Genomic DNA, 8,856 nt, shown 5'->3' with positions numbered 1-8,856 from the left:
ATTTACATAAATATATTAGATGGGATTTGACTTGTTTAGATCACATCGGAATCACCAGTTTGTGGAATTTATTTACATAAATATATTAGATGGGATTTGACTTGTTTAGATCACATCGGAATCACCAGTTTGTGGAATTTATTTACATAAATATATTAGATGGGATTTGACTTGATTAGATCACATCGGAATCACCAGTTTGTGGAATTTATTTACATAAATATATTAGATGGGATTTGACTTGTTTAGATCACATCGGAATCACCAGTTTGTGGAATTTATTTACATAAATATATTAGATGGGATTTGACTTTAGATCACATCGGAATCACCAGTTTGTGGCGTGGTCCCTGGCCTTGGCAGAGGCCATTCTGATTTTTGTTTTTATTTTAAAAGAGTCACCTCTTATCAAGGTTCACAAGCCACTCAAAGATAAGGGTTAACAAGCGGGAAAACTAGTTGTACTTAAAAGAAAAACTGATGAACAGGACGGTATAAAACAATATCATTTTTTTTTTAATTTTAATCATTTTTTTTTTTTTTGGTCATATTTTTTTTTTGGTCATATTTTTTTTTTTAATTTTAGTCATTTTTTTTTGTTTTTTGAATTTTGGTCATTTTTTTGTTTTTGTTTTTTTAATTTTGGTCATTTTTTTTGAATTTTGGTCATTTTTTTGTTTTTTATTTTTTGAATTTTGGTCATTTTTTTTTTTTTTTTTGAATTTTGGTCATTTTTTTTTTAATTTTGGTCATTTTTTTTTTTTGAATTTTGGTCATTTTTTTTTTTGTTTTTGAATTTTGGTCATTTTTTTTTTTTAATTTTGGTCATTTTTTTGTTTTTTGTTTTTTGAATTTTGGTCATTTTTTGGGGGGGGGAGAATTTTGGTCATTTTTTTTTTTTGAATTTTGGTCATTTTTTTTTTTTTGAATTTTGGTCATTTGTTTTTTTTTTTAATTTTGGTCATTTTTTTGAATTTTGATAATTTTTATTTTGGAATTTTGGTCATTTTTTTTGAGGCGGGGGGAATTTCGGTCATTTTTTTTTTTAATTTTGGTCATTTTATTTTTGAATTTTGTTTTTCTTTTTGAAATTTGGTCAATATTTTTTTTTTTAATTTTGGTCATTTTTTTTTTTTTTGAATTTTGGTTCTTTTTTGGGGGTCATTTTGGTCATTTTTTTATTTTTTGGAATTTTGTTCATTTTTTGGGGGAGGGGTGAATTTAGGTCATGAGGGTGGGATTTTGTTCATTTTGGGGGGGGGGGGGAATTTGGGTCATTTTTTTTGAGGAGGAAATGTTGGTTATTTTTTTATTTTTGGAATTGTGGTCATTTTTTTTTTTTTAATTTTGATCTTTTTTTTAAATTTTGGTCATTTTTGTTTTTTTTATTTTGAATTTTGGTCTGTGTAGCTTTAAAAAGTCAGCAATATGCCCTACTCCCGTTCGAAAACTTTGAAAGACACCTAGTCTACAGGGATAGCATGCTCCCGTGTCCATCAGCCATGACCGGGTAGAAGTCTTAAGTAATTCGCAATTGTATTTTGAGTATTACTTAGAACTTCTACCCGATCATGGCTGACGGAACGAGAACATGCAACCTATTGCTATACTTCTGTTTGAAATAACATTTACGTTTGCCTGTCACACTTCCGTTTGTCTGTCACACTTTCATTTGAAATCAAACTCTCATCATTAAGCGCGGCTTAAGAAGCTTTTGTTATTCTTTTGTGGGGTGGGATCGGTAGGGTCTTACCGCATCCGTTTTTTCTCTTTTTGTTCTAAAACAGATTCTCAGCCAAAAAAATGAATATAGATAACCTACATTTTTGTTTTATTTTTAACAATTTCAAGTTAATGTTTTTTAGGGGTCAGGAAGGAGTAACACGAGCGTGCCATATATAGTTCAAGTAGATAAAATATGTTTATCTTGGAAAATAGACTACGACTATGTCTGACTGTAAAATGTATTAATATAACACAGACTACGAAATCTTGGAAAATAGACTACGACTATGTCTGACTGTAAAATGTATTAATATAACACAGACTACGAAATCCGTCGCAGCCATGTTTAATTATAGCGAAAGCGGTGCAGTGCGCTCTTATGGTAACATATCACGTATGAGCACGTGTGAGAAAATCAGCAGCAGCCGTAGGATGGCTGGCTAGCGAAAATATTAGCAGCAATAGCAGATAAAGCACGTATAGTGACACCACGGGGAGAAGAAAGAGAGGAAAAAAGGCAAAAAAAAAAGGGGGGACAGCTCGTGGTTGAGCAAAGGAAGCGATCGGACTTTTTTCTTTCTTTTTTTTTTTTTTTTTTACTCGTGTGCGGCGAGAGTAATAATGCGCTGCGTGGTCGAAAAAGGCGAAAAGACTTTGGAGATTTGGAGATATAATGAAGTGCATTATTGTTGGAAGAACGACGGATAAATAGTTTTTCATTTGCATTTAAAAAAAAAAAAAAGAAAAAAACACGATTTTTTTTTTCATTCGTCCAATGATATAATCAGGAATTTTCGTGTACATATATAAATTATCACGTCTAACTTTTTGCTAAAAAAAAAATGGAGTCGTCCTCGTCTGATCGTCACCGGATGTCGTTGTTGTGTTAAACGTGAGCCAGCCGGGATAATTAAAAACAAAATCTGCTTGAATTAAAACATCAATATGATGATGACTTGTGTGACAATTCCTAATGAATACAAAAAATAATAATGAGGAGATTCTTGTCATTTAGATTCCAGGGAACACCACTGTTTATTGTCAGCGAACAATCACTGACACTGACGTGTGTTAAAACTCCGAGTGAGTAAAAACTAGATACGTGCAAAATGAATGGTAGATGCTCAAAATGTATAAATGTTTTGACTCCTCGCCCTTAACTTTCTTTTTTTCTTTTTTTTCTTTTTCTTTTTTTAATTTTTTTTTTTTTTGTCCTTAGCAACAAAGTATCAGAGAACGTGCGAGTCTGAGTGGTTGAAATGTAACGACACGGTCTGAGTGTAACGGTCACGTTAGAAAATCAAGATAGTAGGAGCACTAGGAACAATCCCGAAAAACTTTGAAAAAAGAATGGGAGAAATTGGAATCAGAGGAATGACTGGAAAACTACAACGAACAGCAATAATGAAAACAGCTGAAATGTTAAGGAAAGCCCTTGAATATGGAGACTTTTTTTTTTTTTTTTTTACACAGTGGTCACCACTTATCAAGGTCCGGAAGCCACTCAGGGATAAGGGTTATTGCAAGTACATTACGGTAGTGTGGAGATTTGATGAAGTGTTTACTTAAGGGGCGGTTCATTAAGAATTTGTTAACGTTGGACTTGAACACATTCAAGTTGTAGTCAGGTGGGAAGCAGGCAGACGGAAGAGAGTTCCACAGGCGTGCAGTTCTAAGAAAGAAGCTTTGTTCATGGAATCCACGTTTTGATTTAGGCACAGATAAAGAGTGGGGGAAATTTTTCACAGTGGATTCGGCTAGACGGGTGTTTTTCGTGAAAGATTGGCGAGGGGGGACCAGAGATTGGAGTTCAGACGAGCACCTGCCATGGAAATAACGATAAAACAAGGATAGGCCCGCATCGTCATTTCTGTGGGAGAGAGGTTGCACAGTAGAGAAAAGGGCATCCCCCACTAAGCCACAAAGTCTATTTTGTACTCTGTCAAGGCAGAATAGGCTGTTTTTAGCAGCTCCTGCCCAGATATGGCAGCAGTATTCCATCCTTGGACGTACTTGGCTTTTATATAGATAGAGAATTGCATCAGTAGTGAGATATCTTCTGGAGCGGTAGAAGACTAACACACATGAGCAAAAAGTGCTGCATGGGCAAAACATGAAACGCCACATGGAAGTACATTGAAGCCGCATATCTATAAGTTCTCTAACCCCCACCCTACCCCACCCCCATAATTGACCCCCCCCCCCCTTCCAAAAAAAAAAAAAAAAAAGAAAAAGTGAGACCAAACAGCCAAGTAAAGTCAAGGAAGAAGGAAAGACCGAGGAGAGGGTACTGACCAGATCTTCGTTGGAGAAGTGTGAAAAGAACTGGGATCTTGGGGAGGCTTATTGCCACTCAAATTCCAATGAAGACTGTTAGAATTTTTTTCCACCAATAATAGTGCATCTCCCCCCCCCCCCCCGTTTACATTTATTATTTTTTATCTGGTTCTTATATTTGATTTTTTGTATTTCGTATCCTTTATGATTCTTAGTTTTTGTATATTTTTGGTTTGTATGAAACTCCCTTTAATTTGAAGAAAAGGGAAATGCTAGCTCCTTGATGACGTCACGAGCCCAGCGCTAATTTCGGTCTCTTTTGAAATTCCGGCGACGAGGATATTGGACGTTCGTTTTATTGCCCGACACTGAAAATGGAATTTTGACGAGCCTCCTTCAAAGAAGAGAATCCAGCAAGAATACCCCGGACATGCGACGAGGCATGCTTCTGAAAACTATCTACGTGGCTACGGTCTGCACGTATTTGGAAGGAGTGTAATTTAAAAAAAAAAACTTTATTTTGCGTGGCTACGGTTTGCACGTAAATCGAAGGAGAGAAATATCTAAAAGGACTTTAAATGAGAAAAAAAAGAAAAAGGCACGTGCCTGACTGGCTTTCAATTTGTGAGTACGCTCCTAAAATTTATTACACATGAGAGTGTGATTAGGAACTACTATTTTGAATCATAATATTGTGTTCATTCAAGAACCAGTGTTATTTTTTTTTTCATTATATGTTACCTTGGCGTTCTTTGAATTTAATGCCCACAAAAGGGAAAAATTTGCAACAAGACCTTTATATTTTATTCTTTACCCCCCCTTTTTATTTCGTGCTTTTATTTTTATTTAGGCTAGTTACTTTCGCATCGAATTTATCTGGAAACAAGATAAATTTCCGACAAGACCAATAGCTGCTGTCAATGAGAAATCAATGGCAAGCAGCTGTTGCGATGATGCAAATTTATTTGCAAATGTTATCGAAAGAGGTGGAGAGTACTGGAAATCTGGGGAGAGTTGTTGTCACTCAGCTTCCAGGGAACATCACAGGCTGTTCTCAAGGAGAGATCTTTGATGACCTGTATGGAAGCTCCTTGTGAGCCAATAATAATAATAATAATAATAATAATAATAATAATAATAATAACTAGCAGAACCCGTGAAAATTCCACGGTTGTTCAAAATTTTATAAACACATCATAAATAAAATAAATAAAATAAATAAAATAAAACAAATAACGGCAAATTTAAAACAATTTTTTCAATTTTTTTTATGATTTTTAAAATAATTGATTTAAAAACAAATTAAACTTTTTTTCAATGGAAATTGAACACAATACATGGTTTTGTTTTTCGGAATTATCTTTTAATATAAATTATAAATTATAAAATATAAAATATAAATTATAAATATAAGTTATAAATTATAAAATATAAATTATAAATATAAATTATAAATTATAAAATATAAATTATAAATTATAAATTACAAATATAAATTATAAATTATAAAATATAAATTATAAATATAAATTATAAATTATAAATATAAATTATAAATTATAAAATATAAATTATAAAATATAAATTATAAATTATAAATTATAAATATAAATTATAAATATAAATTATAAATTACAAATATAAATTATAAATTTTAAATTATAAAGGAAGAGATGTTAATTCACTTGCACATTATTTTTAATTTTCAAAAGAATCTATAATAAAAATTTTTAAAAAAACTTACAGTCCTCTCTCAACATGTCTTTTTTTAATTACAAAACAAAATAGTTAATTTGAAACCGTAAACAGACAGCCATGTTTTTTGTTATTGTTGTTGTTTTGAAATTTTTTTGGAGAGAAAATAGTTTTAATGATTTTTGACTGATAAAGAGCGACTATAAAGGGGGGGCGGGGGTAATTCGTTTCTCATTAATGTTTGCAATGATGATGTTTTTTATGACACCGGACGTCGGACAAGTAAATTAATATTTAGATAATAATAGTAATAATTGATTTTCTTTGATTTGATACTCCAGTGACAGAAGTGCTGCCCATTTGAACTTCTGACCCGGAGGGCTGGGAGTCCTACACTAAAGGAGCAGTCCTCCCCAGATTCATTTGTATTTGTATTCATCATAAGAAAGAGTTGTATTTATGGAAGTTTCTTCCTCGGTATTTTTAATCGAGGCACCATCTCTAGATGACTGCTAATCAAGCTCCAGAAAGATTGTTAATCAAGAGCTCTTTCTACCCAAAACCGATACAAACGCCAAGTATCCTCGACAACCATGACGACCACGACGACCACGACGATGTACACATTTAAACATATTTATACGTAAATAAAATTAAACAAATCCATTACATACGATCGTAAAAATAAAATAACGAAAGAACGTTTCATTTTAACATTTAAAAAACAGCTCTATTTGTCATCTTCGTTAGTAAGAATATATAAGATAGAAATGGGTCAGTAGCTTAAAGTGTTCTTGTTTGTAAGGATAGATTGAATAATATTATACCGGCTTGCTGAAGAAGAGAATAGTTCAGTGTACACGTGTTGTAGTCAGTAGTAGTAGTTGGAAGAAAGGATTAGGCAGTTTTGGGACATATATTGGATCAGCTGGTTAACAGAGAAAGAAAGAGAAAAGTATTCTGTGTGTTTAATTTGATAAGTGCTTTTTCTTCTGATGAGTCAAGGGCAAAATAAATTCATTGATTGATATAATGATTAAATGAATGATTTTGCGCTATGAAATTGGTGCTGTCGAGAATTGTGCATGTGAACATACTTAAAGGAATAAATTATAAGATGGTCAACATCTTGAAATTTGAACTATAGAATTTTGTCACTTATTTGTATATGTATGGTGAGCTACGATGTTCACTCTTTCGCTGCCGGAAGTTTAAGTGCCCTGAAACGTTTTCTGCACATGCGGCTAGAGGCGCCTTTTTCTAAATTACTTTAAAAATTCAATGTTTTGATTTTCTGACCAATCAGAGAATTTTCCAAGCTGCCGGAAATTCGGTGTCTGTGGGAGCCGATGAGAATCTTTAAAAGAGCTCTGTATTTTCCAAAAAAAAAAACACAGTTAACAAAAATTCAGAGATAGTGTTGGAAGGCATATATCACTACTGTCTGCAACTCAACTCTAACACGACAACACTTTGAACATAACAGTCAGCTAATCAGACGATGTAGGCGAACACACAGACACAGAAACAGTAACTAACTTTTGCATTCCCCCTTTTATTATCGTATGCTCACTTGAAATTAAGTTTATGAAAATAATTACTTTAAAACTTCTCATATTTTTCAATGAACCTTCCAAAGTGATTAATTAACTCTACTCAAAAACTTTCAGTGAAAATTATTTTATATAGTTGAGTGAGGAAGTTTTCTTTACGATTTACAGACTCGTGAACTAATCACGGCCCTTGAATTATCAACTCAAAATTCCTCGAAATCTTAAACTAATTTCCCCCTTTTGTTCACTCATAAATGAACTATTATTTTCAATGAAAATATTTCCTAAAATGTAATAAATCTTTTTCCTTTTATAGATTGAGAGTTAACCTTGTTTGTTATGCTGATATATTTTCTACGAAAGAACCTTGTAAATTCGACTCTCTGTCTCGCTCTCTTTACTTCTTTTCCCCCGCAATAATAACATTAATTAATAATAATTAAACAATAAAAAAATTAGGAATAGGCCAAACATGCTCTGTAATTACATTGGGCTTCATAAATAAAAGGGTTGGCATAAATAAAAGGTGAAATATAATTGCAAAAACAAACAAAAACATTTTTCCACATATATAATTTAAATTTTTCACGGTTTTGTGAATTCGAAGTTTTTTTTTAATGACTAGAGAACTTATTTTCTTAATAATCCTGCCTTTGTTCAAACGTGTTATTTATAACTATTTAAAATGTCGATTCTAAAAATGGGCCGCAGTCAGTCTAGATAAACAAGGTTTAAAACACGTCTTCTTTATCAGAGCGAAAAAAAAAAAAAAAGAAAAAGAAAACAAGTTCCATGTTGGAAGAACTTGTAGCAGAAGCGATTCTTATCATTCAGCGGTAAAAAGTGCAGAATAGTTAACAAGCAAGAAATCGAAAAAAAAATAAATAAAAACAACAAATTATTTCTGATGAACTATAATTAATGAGTCATAGCAAATAAAATAGGTATATGACGTAAAAAAAGAAAAAAATGTTCACGGCGTCATTTAAAGGTCCAGTTTTCACAAACTCTACGCATTAAATTAGGCTGTATTTCGGAAATAACGCATCCAATGTTGTTTTTCAAGTGGTCTATTGTGTTTGGTTTATTAGCATAAACACGGGACTTTACATATCTTTAAACAAAATTATATAACAGGGTTAAATCGTATTAATGAGGTGGTTAGTCGACACAGCCATTTTGTGAAGTTATTGCTACACAGCATGGATAAAATGAATAGTTCGTTAAAAATTTCGTACAGATTCCCGAATTAAACAAAAAGATACAAACAAACAAACAAACAAACAAAAACAAAAAACAACAAATTATTTTTGATCAACTACGATTAATGAGTTATAGCAAATTGAATTTGTTTTCAATGTGTGTCATTTTTTGTTAACGAAGTTTGTGTTTGAATGTAAAAGATTGAGTGACACCTTAAGGTTCACAGGTGTCTCTAGACGGAAGTCACAAAGCCACGTGATTTCTGCAGAAAGATTTTCTCTATTTTAGCTGGCGAGATTTCAAATTTGAGTAGCATCTTAAGGATTATAGGTGACCTCAGATGGAAGTCACAAAACCACATGGTTTTTGGAGATAGCTTATCCGTCTCTTAGCCGGCGAGATT

The sequence above is a fragment of the Euprymna scolopes genome, chromosome 42, assembly GCF_053919585.1.
Source record: "Euprymna scolopes isolate OS-2025 chromosome 42, ASM5391958v1, whole genome shotgun sequence".
Lineage (NCBI taxonomy): Eukaryota > Metazoa > Mollusca > Cephalopoda > Sepiida > Sepiolidae > Euprymna > Euprymna scolopes.
The sequence above is the reverse complement of the archived record's forward strand: the minus strand, read 5'-3'. Positions refer to the sequence as shown.